Source organism: Miniopterus schreibersii (assembly GCF_964146895.1).
Source record: "Miniopterus schreibersii genome assembly, chromosome: 3".
NCBI classification, from domain to species: Eukaryota; Metazoa; Chordata; class Mammalia; order Chiroptera; family Miniopteridae; genus Miniopterus; species Miniopterus schreibersii.
In genome coordinates this window covers 69,761,374-69,776,893 of record NC_138103.1, presented here as the reverse complement: position 1 = coordinate 69,776,893, position 15,520 = coordinate 69,761,374, and positions in this window count along the sequence as shown.

The following is a 15,520-nucleotide window of genomic DNA, read 5'->3' as shown; positions in this document are numbered from 1 at the left end:
TTTTTTATGAGGAATAGAAATTAATGGTATAATCTCACTACATAAATTTGAGAAGATATCAGAGAAAGGAGGGCTAGAGATGGACAGATTAAATTTCAGTGTTCACTTGGGAACTTGAAAGGGTGGTGAGAGGAGGAGAAAAAGAGAGAGATCACCTCAAGTCCTTATACCTCTTCTCCAAGGGGAGGGCCGCCCAGGGCCGAGGAGGAGGAGGGCGCCCTGCCTCCTTGGAGGAACCTCCCTGGGGGGGGCTCTGGAGTGCAGCTTGCTCTGGGCGTCCTGCCACTCTGGGTCTATGGGAGGGAGAGTTGAGAATGGAGCTCCGCTCCCACCGGCTGTGTCAACTGGACCTCCCAGGCGACACTCTGCAGCCAGCAAGGGTCATTTGCATTTTTACAACCACAGTGCTGCTCGAAAGATGTTCCCTGCAGATATTTAAGGTGCTGGACTCCAGAGCACCTCCAGGTCATTCCTGGCCCCTCCTCTTCCATGTGGTCACTGCAGACAACTTCACATTTCTTAATTATGAAGAGGGCATTTTTGGGACTTTGATGCCTGTGAGAGTTATAGTAATAACAATATCAGAGCCAGTTCTTTTCCTCCTTCCCTCTCTCTGTCCATGTATTCTTTCCCCCTTCTTTCAAGCTTTTAAAATATGTCAATTCCTAGAAGCGAGACAGAGCCCAGTGGCCTGGGCCAGGCTTTGCCATCCTGCTTCCAGATGTGGAAGGAGGTGTCTTGGAAGAACAAGCTTGTCATGTTAAAGTAATGCAATTGTCAGGGACATCCTATGTATTAGTTTCCTATTGCTGCTATAACAAATTACAAATTTAGTGGTTTAAAACAATACCCATTTACTGTCTCACAGGTCTCTAGGTCAGATATCTGGGTATAGGATGACTCAGTGGGTCTCTGCTTAGATTCTTGCAGGTATTGGCAGGGCTGTGTTCCTTTCTGGAAGCTCTGGAAATAAATCTGTTTTCAAGTTCATTCAGGTTATTGGCTTAACTTAGTTCCTTGTGGTTGTTGGACTGAGGTCCCTGTTTTCTTGGTGGCTGTCAGCCAGGGGCTGGTCTTGTGCTCTTAAAGGCTGCCCATTTTCCATCTCATGCTTTCCATGTGGCTGTGTCTCATGCTTTAAATTTCTAACTTTTCCTTTTACAGCATCTCACCATCCTCCAGCCAGAGTAAGTTTTCTGCTTTTAAGGGCTCACATGATTAGATTGGGCCAACCTGGATAATCCAGGATAATCTCCCTATTTTAAGGTCACTAATAACCTTAATTCCACCTTCAAAGTCCCTTTTGTAATTAATATAAAATATTCACAGGTTCTAGGGATTAGAGCATGGAATCTTGGGAGGGAACATTATTTGGCCTACCACATTCTATAAATAATTCATCAATTCTCTTGGCCTCCCAAGATGAGAAACTGTTGCAACCTTTGTTAGGGGGAATCTGCCTAACATTTCCACTAGATGGGCCAGGGCTGAATAGAGAAAGTGAAGGAAACTGAAGCAGACACAGGGATGGACATATGTCACTTTCATCCTCCAAAGGGAAGCAAAGTTCTCTTCTGAAGCTCAGAACTTCTGAACTGGACAGGCTCATGGGATCAGGACCTGCCTCTTCCCTCAAGATGGGGTCATAGAGTCCCAGAGAGGTGATATGATTTGCCAAGGTCAGTGGCCACACCAGGACTGAAGAATTCTGAAAGCAACTGTTACAAAGCCTGACAGGGGCTTTACAGAACATGAACATGTCTCTCAGATCTCGGCCTTTGTGCACTGAGCCTGCAAAGGCAGATGGCTCAACCGGATTACACAGCCTTGAAGAAATAAGTGACGGGGGCTTTCTTGGCTCTAGAAAATTTAAATCCATAACATTATGCCCTGGGGCACATATGAATATGACTGTGGCCTCTCCACAGCCGGAGGATAGTTGGTCACGATGGCCAGCAAGACACACCCCATCTTATTCTTGCAGTTCTTACAAATTCTACTTGCAAGTCCCAGGTGCCCTGGTGGCCAGATTCCACTGTCCCTCCTTGGCGTAGCCACGACCTCTCGGGCTGATGAGAAGACAGGGCCCACTGTGTGAACTGTTCTGACACCTCTGGGGGAGGAAATCTGGAGAGGAATTCCTCCTCTGCCTACTCCTCTCTGAGAGAAGGCGGACCTCCCACAGGCCAGCAGCTGTGTTTCAGATCAGCAGGCAGCGAGCTGGTTCCTAAGGAGATGTGCTGGTTGTTCAGGGTTTCATTCTCTCATCTCCTCTGCTCACCCCGGGCTCCTCTTTATCTACGTCTGGAGACATCCAGCTCCAGGGGTTTACATTAGGCAGAGCAAAGTGCCTCCGGCTAAGAATACATCCACCCCCTTCCCTGGCGATGGGCCCAGGAGGTGAGAAAGTGACTCACTGCATTTTTGACTCTATGAAAAGACAAATATCTGAAAAAAAAACTACTGGATTAATGACAGGGAAAAAATTGGTATTTTTAGCACATGAGGGCAGAGTTAGCTGCTGTGAAGTCCTGGAGGATGGACTTTGAAAAAAAGAGCTCTTTGCCTTGAATGTTTTAGCCTATCAAGTGGTGAGTGAGGCCCAGAAAGGGGTGAAGACGCTGCAGTAGGAAAGTGTCCGGTGATGATCTTATCAGCAGCAGAGCAGGCTGGGAATTTGTGTGAAGTTCAGGCAGGGCTGCTTTTCTCACAAACCAAAAACTCCCTTCAATTCCCAGGACACATCTTTGCCGATGCAGGGGAAGAGCTGGGTGGGCTGTCCAGCAGCCTGCCTGGGTAGAAAGAAGCACCGGGCTGCAGGTGAGCTGTGGGTGTGTGGCAGCCACAAGAGCACCCAGAGTCTTTTGTGGGGGTCCCCAGCCCCCTGTTGTCATCCTGCTCTTGAGAGAAAGCTGGTCTATTTCCCAGAACTTGTTCCAATGTCCCTGGTAGGCCTGGGCACTATTGGTTTGGAGATTTCTTTAGGTGGAGCTGCTGCTACTGTTCCTTCTAGAATGACCCCAATCCTTGCCCAGGGGTTCTTCCTGCCTGTTGACTGGAGACACGGGTCCAGAGAGAACATAGGAAGTGTTCACAAAATGGCCAGTGTCTGTCACTGACACTTGGTGTGTGCCGGCCAAGGGCTGCAATTTGGGTAATTTGTTCCTAGGGAGAAGCACTGCTTGTTGTCTAATAGACACTCTTGTCCTTTCTTCCCTGCTTCTGGAAGCAACCTCTTCAATAGCAAGACTTATTCTCAAGTAACATACATGGAAGTTGGGAAAAATGACTTTGGAGCCAGATTGCTAAAGTGTGAATCTCAACTCCACCACTTACTGTGACCTTACTTAACTTCTCCACGCCTAAGTTTTTTCATCTGTAAAATAGGTACAATAATGCTACCTTTCTAACATGTGGCTTTGAAGAGTAAATTAATTCATGCAAGCAAAGTGCTTATGGTAGTACCTGGTGCATAGGAATTGCTCAAGAAAGGTTAGTGCTTTTATGGCCCAGTCTCTCCCAAAACTCGGGTATGGACATGTTACACATTACTGGTCAGCTGGACCTGAGAGGAAGTCGACTGGGGACTCCTGGGCAACACACAGGAAGTCATGACATTGTCCAATTTGGCTTCTCATGGTCAGGTCTCTATGTGATGCCTGAAACTGCAGAAGCAGTTCTAGCCCTGAGATAGTCCAATTTTGGATAGATATTATGTTATTTGAGATAAAAAGAATTGTCTCATTGGCCCTGGCCAGAGTAGATCAGTTGTTTAGAGCGTTGTCCCACTCACCAAAGGGCCACAGGTCCGAGTCCCTGTCAGGACACAGACCCAGATTTCGGGTTCAATCCCTGGTCAGGGTGTGTAAAGGAGGCAACCGATGGATGTTTCTCTCTCACATCGATATTTCTCTCTCTCTTCCCCCCCTTCCTCTTGCTCTAGAATCAATAAAAAAACATATCTTCAGGTGAGGATTAAAAAAAATTGTCTCATTGTTTAAGCCTTTTAGCACTTACAGTAAAAACACCCTAACTAATGTACCTAGTAATGGCACAGAAGGCCTTGCTACACCTACAGCGCATTTAAGCTCTGTGTGGAATTAAATGTACCTGACAGTATTGTTAGGATGATTCCTTGCTTTCAATTGTTTTTAAAAATTGAACAGTAACACACTCCCATGGTAAAAACATCAAAAAGTATGAAAAACTTACAGTGAAAAATCTCCTTCCCACATTGGTCAGTCATGTGCCCAGTTCCCAGGCCCCATTGCTTTTAGTCTTTATTCTTCCTTCCAGAGATTTTAAAAATGAATATAAATAATAAAAAAAGCCCTTGCTGGTTTGGTTCAGTGGTTAGAGCACCGGCCGGTGGGCTGAAGGGTCTTGGGTTTGATTCCGGTCAAGGGCACATACCTCAGTTGCATGCGGGAGGCAACAAATCAGTGTGTCTCTTTCACATCAATGTTTCTCTCTCTCTCTCTCTCTCTCTCTCTTTCCCTTCCATTCTCTCTGAAAGGCAATGGAAAAAATACCCTCAGGTGAAGATTTAAAAAATATATATATATAAATATATTGTTCCCTCTCTTTGTAATATAATTTTTCATATGCTATATACATCATTCAGTACCTTGCTCTTTTCACTTAATATGTTTTAGAGAATTTTATCAATACGTAAATTTTATTATATCAATTTATAAAGAGTGTATTTATTTCTTTTTACAGTTACAGAATATTTCATTGAATTTATTTAACTAGTCCCCCACTGGTGAGTATCCAGGCTCTCTCCAATCTTTCACAGCTGACTACAATGCTGCAATAAATAAGCTTGATGCATACCATTTTGTAGATATGCAAATATATCTGTAGGGTAACCTCCCCAGAGTGGAGGTGCTGGGTCTAAGAACACATGCATTTGGAATTTTGATAGCTATTGCTAAATTTCCTCCATCTGGATTGTAAAAATTTATACTCCCACCAGCAAGGTACAACAGCGCATATTTCCCACAGCCTTGGCAACAGAATGTGTGATCAAATTTTGGGTTTTTGCCAATTTTATGGTGAAAAATGATATCTTAGGGAAGTTTCAATTTGCATGTTTCTTTCTATGCGTGAAATTGAGCATTTAAAAATATATTTAAGAATAATTTGCATATTCTTTGAATTTCCTATTTATAATATTTTCCATTTTTCTAATGGGTTATTGACCATTTTTTCTTATCAATTGCAAGAGCTTTGTATATAGTAGGAAGATTTTTCTATGTCTATAATGAGTTGTAATTATGTTTCCCAGTTTGTCATTTTTTTTTTAAATGGTGGGGTTTACTCTTCTGATAGAGGAATTTAAAAATATTTTTATATAGTTGAATTTATTGATATTTTTTATGGTTTCTGGATTTGGAGTCATACTTTAAAGCCCTCCACACTCTGAGATTATGAAAAATTATCCCATCTATTCATTTACTGCCTTTATTGATTTATATGTTATATTTAAAGATTTGATCCACTTGGAACATATCATATAACACAGAGTGATACATGAACCCAACATCAGTATTTCCCAGAGAGCTACCTAGTTGCCCCACCATTATTCAATAATTCCATTTTCCCCACTGAATTGGAATTTGTGGGGTTTTCTGGGCTTGGTTTTCTGTTCTGGTTCATATGTTCATGTGCCAGTACTATGCTGCTCTACTAACTGAGCTTTGGAGAATATCTTTATATCTGGCAATCTGCCTATTTTTATTTCTTTATCAGAGCTTCCTTTGCAAATCTTTTTTGCTTCTTTTCCAATATGAACTTTAGAATTCTTTGTTTAGCTACCTCCCTTCCCATTTACAGGTTTATTGAGATCCTGCTAAATTTAAAAATCAAATAGGTCAGCATACTCATGATATAAGAAAAGTATAATCACACTGAGTCATCTTGTCCAAAAATATGGTGTGCTTTCTTATTTGTTTACGTTCTGACGTGTCCTTCTGAAATCTTTTAAAGATTATTTAAGTGTGCGCCTTTTATTTTTATTGTTGAGTTTATTCATAAGAAAATTATCTTTTTGTTGTAATAGTTCTTATTAATATAAGTGGAATCTTTCCATTTATTATAAGCTTCTAGCTTCTAATTACTGACTGTTTTATAGTTTTGTGTTCTACAATATTACTGACCTTTCTTATTATTTTTGTAGTCTTTAAAAAATTGAGTTCCTTGGGTTTTGCAAGTAAACGATAATATCACCTACAAATAGGATTAGTTTGTCTCTGCCTCTCAGTTTGTATGTCTTAAATTCTCTTATTTGCATTTTATTGGCTAGAATAACAGTAAAAATTGATAAAAACAAAAAAGGAACTGGACAAATCCATAATTATAGTGGGCATTTTTAGCACATCTTTCTCAGTAACTGACAGAAGAATCACACACAGAAATTAGTAAGCAGTGTGACTGACAAACTGACCTAGCTGACATCTGTGCAACCCGGTACCCATTAGCACCACTGTGCACATTCTTGTCAAGTGTGCAGGAAACATTTACCAGGATTGATTATATGTTGAACAAAAGTCGAGTCTCAATAAACCTCAGAGGACTGAAGTAATCTCAAGTATGTTTTCTAACCACATGGGACTTAGGTAGAAACAAAAACCAAAAAGATAACTAGAGAATCCCTAAATATTTGGATTAGAGATTAAGCTATAGACTTCTAAATAACTCATGGGTCAAAGAAGAAATTAACAATGAAAATAAGGAGATATTTTTACCTAAATGATAATTAAAATAGGACATATTAAAACATGTGATGTAGTTAAAGCATGCTTTGGGAGAAACTTATGGCATTAAATGTATATTTGGAAAAAAGAGAGACCAAGAAATCAGTCATCTCAATTTATCTTTATTTAAAATTCAATCTACCTTAATAAGTAAGAAAACATAGCAAAACCCAAGGAATGAATAAGGAAGAATATATAAAAGTTAAAAGCAAAAATGGAATTCTGCCTCAAGACCATAGCATCACATCCTACCTGATTTTGCAGACAACAGCCTGACCTATGGATTTTAGACTTGCCAGTCCCCACAATCGTGTGGTCAGCCAATTCCTTTAAATAAAAATAAATAAATAAATAAATAAATAAGAAAGAAAGAAAGAAAGAAAGAAAGAAAGAAAGAAAGAAAGAAAGAAAGAAAGAAAGAAAGAAAACTTGAGTTGCTGATAATGTTCTATTTTTCTGTCTGAATTGTGGCAACTGAGATGTTTTTACTTTGGAGTGATTTATTGAGCTTATTGTGTATTTTTCTATATTTGATCAACAAGCCAACATTTGTTAAGTGTGTATGTAAGATTGTGGAGAGCATGGTTCTCTCTTCCTTTCACCCCTTTACTGGCATCGCCCTTCTTATTAATTAGTAAGAAGCCACTTCTTACTAATCGGCTCAAGGGACAGTGCAGTAATGAGTGCAGCCAGGCTCTGCAAGTCCATTCTGAGAGTAAGACCCCGTCAGGTTTAGGCCGGAGGTTCAATCAGATTGGCCAGTCCACTTTGGCACTTCCTAGTTCATTTCGGTTCTATGTGCCACATTTAAATTTCCAAAGATAATGGCGCTGCTGATGGCCAGGAGGCCCTTGCTCCAAAGCTCCATTGCTCTCCTTGGTTCAGGTATCTGACTGTGCCATCTGGAAACCCAGTTGGCAGGCAGCTAGAGAAAGTGCTTGCTGCAACCCCAGGACCCTTGAGTGGGTGGGAGGCAGGGTCAGGTCTGAATTTGTGGAGATTAGTGCTCCCACTCCACACTAACTATATTACTTATTTTCTCAGCTAGAAAGCTAAAAGAATGGTAATACATGTTAGTATTTGAGGAGGACTTGTTTGCATAATTATTGTTAACATCAGCATGTGTGACAATCTTGCCTGTATCCAGATGGAAGTTTCAGTTATAAAGTTAAAGAAATAAAAACATTTTCATTTCAGAGGTAGTGAAATTGTGAACAATTTTTTTCTTTTAATATTGTTATAATGTTTTTGTTTATGTAATCAATAATAACAATAAAAATAAACCAAAGCACTCCCCCCCCAAAACAGAAGAATGATCTTCATTGCATGTATATTCAGAAAAAAGGAAAACAAACGCTAAACCAGTGTTTTATACAAATTACATGGAGATATTTCTTAACTGATTTGAAAATTTAATCAGGGAATTTGGTCAAATTTGAATCTGACATTTGCTTATTTTCATGTGTCAGAAACAGAAAAATAACCTTCCATTTAAAAATATGAAACTAAATTTAGATTAAGCTTTAGAACTCATTATTTTGACAGGTTTAGATGTAAGAGCTGACATTTACTGATGAAAATAATTCTTCGAGTGTATTTAACATATGGCCTCCAGCTATTGGGAAGAGTTTTGCTGTTATAACAAAAGGTGGCTTCTGAGTTGATGGATGAGTGTTTTAATCAGAGTCTAGTCACAATCTGGCCACTAAACATACCAAAATATGTTTGGTTTGTTTCTTTGTGATGAAATATACTTATATCCAAGAATGTCAATGCCTTTATTTATTTCTAATAAACTAATCTTTATTGAGCTTTACTTTAGGGCTCAGGGTACTGCATACCAGAGTCTATATCCAGGCAGTTGCCAGCTAAGCAAATAGTTGCTTGGAAGTAGGAACTCATTTTCTTACAAAAATAATATTATACACAGTGGTAGCTTCCCAGAATAGTCCAAAAAAGGGAATTTAACTCAGTATGTAGCTGAGATTTGTGCTGCTGCAAATACTAGCTTATGCTGATCGCTGGGAGCAGGAAACCCGTAGTGGAGGCAAGTAGGGTGAGTAGGGACAGGGAAAGACAAAGGTGAGGAAATGAGAAGGGAGGGGGGATGAAAGAAAAGATGGTGGAGAATAGGGAAAGAGGAGGAAAGGGTCCATAGTGGCTTGTGCCATGGTTGGGGATCCAAAAGAAGCAACACTGGAGGATGGGAAAGAGGGAGGTCTGGAGAAGAGGTATACACATTGGCTTCTCCAAATGAACCAAGTGTGAGAATATTTGTGTTTCTTGAGGCCTCTCACTAAAAACTCCTTGTTGCAAGGAGGGGTTCTTAATCAGATGGACGAAGCACTTTCATGGACAAAGACAGATCTGCTGACTGTCACTTCTCAATATGCAATTTGACAGTGCAACCTTGGGACTCCACTGTGGTGCCCAGAGAGGGTCAGCCAGGCACCATGGGGGAGGTTGATTGCTTTGGATTCTTTCTCTCATATGAAGGGCAGTGATTTGAACTCATTGGAATAGATTCTTAAGTTTAAGTTTCTTTTTCCTACCTATGATATGTCTACTACCACTAAGAGCTGAGAAGGAGTGAAGTTCACATGGCTTTGTGACCAGATGCAGAAATAAAGACTATTACTTACCCAAATTTCATATATATTTAAAATTTAAATTATTTTTTTCTTCCTCTATCTTTATCTTAGTGTCCTAGACAGGCCATGTCAGCCCAAAATTTGCACAAATCAATAGGGTATTGTGATAAAGCTATAGGAAAAATGGACATCACCTAGAAAATTGTGAACTGGATGCACAACTTGTGAGATTTTGGTTTCAGTGGGTGAGTGTGAAGATAGTTGCATATGGTAGGTATTAACACTCTAATGTATGTCTGGGAATTGTACATATGGAGAGAAGTATATGTGAAGATGGTACAGAGTCAGAGGGGTGAACCGTAGTGGACTTTCATTATTTTGGTGTTGACAGCTTGGCGTCTGAACCTCTTCTGAAGCTTGAAGAATTTACCTTGAGTCTGGGTGAGAGGCAGAGTTCCTTCCATGCAGAAAGCCAGATAATTTTTCTTTCTTGCTTCTCAACACTAGGGAGTAGCATGTGCCTAGGCTTAGAGAATCAAATGCTCCCATCTGGGACTTTGAATCTGGAGTGAATGGTGCAGTTCAGTGGTGGTGGTGGTGATGGTGACCTGGAAGCAGTACGCAGGGCCCAGCAATGGTGGCAGCTCTGTTGTAACTGGGCTGTCTCTGTGGCATGACCAGGACTCTACTCTTGTTTTTTGGCCTCCCTTTGTTTCTGCCCATTTTCTGAGCCTCTGTCTCAACAGCCTTTGTAAGTTAGCCATATTGATCATCTTTGTTGTTGCAGCCAAGAACAGGTGCCTTTAAGATTTAATTGCTGTTGTTTATGTTACGAAACGCCACAATGATGTGATTTAGCAGAGGACTTCTAAAATAGACTGTTCTGAACATTGAGTGAGGCTATTCATCCTAAACACTTGTATCCTTCCTCAGCTTGGGGAATTATCTTGTTATTTCACTGATTGTCTCCATCCTTTCATTTCCTCTCTCCTTGTTCTGCGAATCCTGTTAGTTGGATTGCCCCTATGTACCTCTCCTCTTTTCTCTCTTTTCCCCCTCTTTGTCTTAATGATCTACATTCTGGGAAATTTTCAGGAACTTAATCTTTCAACTTAAATTAACTTTAAAAGTTTAGCAGCTCATATTCTTATTTTCTAAGAATTTTTCTATTTTTATGATGGTTTCTTTTCTATATTATGAATGCAGCATCTTTTCTTTGAATCTTCACCTGAGGGTATGTTTTTCTTATTGATTTTTTTAGAGAAAGAGGAAGAAAGACACAGAGAGAGAGACATGCATCAGTTGCCTCCCATACATGCCCCAACCAGGGATTGAACCCACAACCTTTTCAGTATATGGGACGACACCAACGAACTGAGCCATCTGGCCAGGCAGGGGCAACATCTTCTTCTCTCTCTCTGGAAATACTAATTAAGGTTTTCTTCACTTTAATCTTCTTCTATTCTCTATTTTCCCTCCAAGGTCATTTATCTTTCATCCACCTTGGTCTCTGTCTCACAGTTTGGGCTTTCCATTTCCATTTCGCAGTCTGGTGACCGTGGCTGTTTGAGAATGAGGCAATAGCAAAGCTCCCCAGAACCCCGCGTTGGTGGGGAGCCCCGCTGGCTGTGGCGGGCTCAGCTCTAGTGAGCCAGAAGCAGTCCCTCGTTCCTCGGAGGGCCTCTGACTGTCAGAACGAGGCTTTTGCTGCGGCATGCCCTGATCCCGCGCCGGCCGCGCTCGTTCTTACCAGAAGGTTCATTTGCATTTTTTGTAGAGACAAATTTCAGCTTTAATTCTAACATTTTTTCTCCTGGGCTGGGAAATATGTCTGGTTGCCAGATGTTTTGCAAGCAGCTATGTTGGAGGGAAATGTCAGGGGTGTTATCCTATGTACAGACTTTCAATGAGTGACCCTGTTTCTAGTCTCATGTCTCACCCTGCCTTCCATTGTCTCTATCTTCTTGGTAACTTTTCTGTTCAGCTCCTACTTAACACTCCCCCATCCGCTTGGCATGTTACAGAAAGATTTTGAAATCTTAAATCTCCTGGTGGATCTCTCTTGAATTCTTTGTAGAGAGAGGAGATAAAGAAACCCAGGGCTGAGTCTGTCACTTTGAACTAGAAACCATAGGTCCTTTGGTTGTAAGTAGCTCTTTAATATGCTCCAAATTTAGAGTCAGCCACGACACGTGACAGTGTACCGCAGTCTGGTGGAACGCCCATGGTTTATAATGCACTTTCTCACTCGATCCTTACAATTCTGGGGTCCCTGGAGAGGCTGGATGAATGGAGCTGGAGAAAGTCTGGAAGGTGTCACTGGGTAGGGAGCACTGGATGGAAATAAGAAATACCCCTGCTATGGGTCAGGAAGCTAATGGAGAGGCACTGCCGTCTAGGATAAGTGTCAGGTGTGGGTCTGGAGGTGGAAACGGCGTAGGGTGACAGGCGCAGCGCTGTCTCCTCAGTGGCTGCTGACTCTGAGTTGGTAGTGGGGGAGATGGGAGATGAGCTAAGTGGGAAGCCGGCGGTGGAGCTTGAAGAGTCGACGAGGTGATGTAAGCCCTGAGCTCTGTAAGGACTGGGAGCAAACGTCCTGCTGATGAGGGGAAGTTTGAAGCCAGAAAACACCACCGTCAGCAGTGTCACTGGCACACACAGAGGGCGATGATCGATTGCACAGTCCCCCTCTCACATTTCCGGGCTAATGGAAGGGACAGCGGCACAGACGAATGAAAGCCACAGCTTGCCCGTTAGTTTCAGCTTCCTTCCCCAAAGGCTTTTCACTGGAACTTGCAAAATGTGCGTTTCTCCTCTTTTTCCTTCCTCTCCCAGCCTTCCAGAAGAGACCAGAGGACGGCAGAGGCAAGTCCCTCGGAGAGGGGAGGAGATGAGGGGCACCCCAAGTCGGCTGACTGCAGACCAGGCTGTTTTGCACAATGCCAGTCCCAATCTGATTTTTAGGTGGGGCAAAGGCCGGGTGCAGGCATTGAGCCCAGCGTCTGAAAGGTTCCCTTGGGGGGGGGTGTTCGGCCCCTCTCCATCACCTTCTCTCCAGCACAGGTGACCCACACAGCAACAGCAGCACACCAGGCTCTGGGGGGCACCCCGGGCTGTACTGGTCCTCAGCCGTGCTGAGAGCTCTTTCTCTGTGGCCCCAAGACCAGCCTGTTGAAGGCAGCGGTGGGCTCTGGCCTGCTGAGTAGAGGAATTCTATCTGGCCTGTAAGGTTTCACAGTTGCTTTTCTTTATCTCTTCCGGCTCCTGCCCTGAGAAAATTTTCTGGGATAGGTGCTTTTTCCCTCCTTGCTCGCTCCTGGCAGCAGCCAACACCATTCAAAGCCTGTCTCTCTGAATTTGCCAAGCACAGTCATCATGGCCTCATCTGTAGTGCGTTTGCAGCTTTACCAATGTCCTGTCTCTGTCTTTGTCCCTCTCCTGTTTCTCTCTGTCTCTGTATCTCTCTCTCCACCACACATTTGGTCAAATGTTCCAGAGCTCTTAACAACCCTCTGGCTTTAGGAAAGCAACCCTAGACACCCTCATCCTGTGCCCAGTGACAGAACATGACGCTTACTCCCCCCACCCCCCAAGAAAGCTTAAAAAGATTTCAAAGCCTCCTGGTTCTCGGAATAAAAATGTCTCATAACTGTTTTCCTCTGACCAGAGGGAGCCATTTCTACCCAGAGGCCCCTCTTCCTGCAGGGCAAGCCCCAAAGTCGGCAAATAATCATTCATTTATGAAAATGAAAGATTCATGAGGGACTCTGCTGGACTGCCAGCAGAGTTCAGACAGGTTCTGATCTTGCTATAATTTAATTACGCTGTGTTTATTTAATCAGCTCAGAGATATGTGTCCTCAGGCAGGAATTTGCTGCCTGCTTCTGAACTGTGTTTTTTGTCCGTGGGAGGAGGAGGGCTGTGGCCTACCCAGCATTTTTGAAAGGTTTGGGGCCCAAGAGGCAGGCTGGCTGGTGGTGTGAGTTCAGACCAGGAGCTGTGGGGACACTGCATTCAGCAGTGTGTGTGTGTGAGAGTGTGTGTGTGAGTGAGTGTGTGAGTGACTTGTGTGAGAGTGTGTGTGTGTGTCTGTGTATGTGCGAGTGTGTGTGTGAGTGTGTGAGTGACTGTGTGAATGTGTGTGAGTGTGTGTGAGTGTGTGTGTGAGTGTCTGTGTATATGTGAGTGTGTGTGTGTGAGTGACTGTGTATGAGTGCGTGTGTGACTGTGTGTGTGAGTGTGAGAGTGTGTATGTGTGAGTGAGTGTGTCTCTATGTGTGAGTGTGTGTGTGAGTGACTGTGTGTGAGAATGACTGTGTGTGTGAGTGTGTGAGTGTGTGTGAGTGTGTGTGCGCACACACACGAGCGTGCAGAGCCCCAGGATCTCACTCTGCAGCTGGGGTGGCAGAGGAGCCCCGCCGGCCGTTGTTGAGCGCTCAGCCACCAGAGGGGAGCCGCCGAGAAACAGGGGTGCACCGCGGCTCGGCTCGAGGGGAGCTTGCTCAAAGTGCTCCACAAATCCCTTCTGGGTGCTCGTGAAGTGCTGATTCCCAGGCCCCACACCAAGCCCGGCTCAGTCACACTGAAGTCTGAGAACTACTGTGTCCCCAAGCGCCATTATCCGCAGGTGTTTCCATTTTAACGACCGAGGTGGGCTGAGGACAATAACTGAAACCCGTTCAGAAAGAATCGTTACGGTGGCTTCAGGCCGAGTGAGGAGACGTCGTTTCCAGTCCCCACCCAAGGACATGCTTTACTGATCTTAGAGGGAGGGCGAAGGAGGGAGAAGGAGAGAAATGTGGGTGTGAAAGGGAGATGGGCTCTGACTGGAAATCAAGCCTGACCTCTCGGTGCACGGATCATGCTCCAGCCGCCTGAGCCGCTCTGGCCAGGGTGGAGGCAGCTTCCTGAAGCTCCCTGCGTGACCCACGCCTCCGCTTGCAGGGCAGGGCCCGTCTTCTGTGAGGGTGGACTTGAGGGGACAGCTGTGCTGTGGTGGTTGAACCAGGATGACTGGAGTGGGGCCAGTGGGGTCCCAGCTTAAGTCCAAAGGCCTGAGAACCAGGGGCACCCCTATCCCAGGGCAGGGGAGACAGATGTCCCCCCTCAGGCAGGGCCAATTTGTCCTTGTTCTACCTTTTTAGCCTATTCACGCCCTTGATTGGCAATAAATCTATGTGTGTATGTTCCTATCTCTATCTTTTTTGGTCTGTTTCTCTCGAGAACTCTGACTAATATACTGTCCCCCACCCAACCCCTCCTAGGTCTGCGATGGACAGTGGCCGTAGGAGTCACATAGGATCCATCCATTGACCAAGAAGTTCTGCCTTATTTTCCTGAATAATTCTGATATTAATAGAGAGGAGTAATAGAAGGAGAGTGTGCTGGACCTGCTTTTAATTTAATTTAATTTTTTACAAAAAAAACCCTCTTACACTTATTCAGCACTTTGACTTATATTAGCTCTATAATTCCTCCCCAAGACATTGTAAAAGAGGTATAAGTAGCCCCATTTTATATGAGGAGATTGAAGGTCAGATTGCCTCAAGGATCAGCCTAGGACAGAACCTGAACACAGTCTAATTCGATACCTTTTCCTCTAGACCTATGCCACCCAACATGGTAGTCACCAGCTACCTGTGGCAGTTAAGCACTTGAAATGTAGTTAGACTAAACTGAGAGGAGCTGTTAGAGTAAAATGCAAAGATTTAGTACAAAATGATGTAAAATATTTTGTTAATGTTTATACTAATTACACATTGAAGTGATAGTATTTGACTATATTACCTTATATATAGTATTAAAATTAATTTCTCCAGGTTTTTTTTTTTTACTTTTCACATGTAATCTGGATACTATAAAATTTTAAATCACACATATGGCTTGCATTTGTGGTCTGCCTCATATATCTACTGGATAACATTGTTCTAAATCAAAGCTGACATGTTTTCAGACTCACAACCTCAGGTCACACCAATACAGCCCTCAAATCACCCCAAGACCCTGGGAAATGAGAGAAAAATCCAACAGATTGCATGGTAGCTAAGCTCCTGTTTTTCATGGTTTGATATTTCATCATGAAAGGGAAGAAGCTGAGCACCAAGGTGGTAACCCAGGAGGGACCAGATGCTGGTGTATCAGGCGCCTTTCTTTGAAGTGTGATCTTGGGTC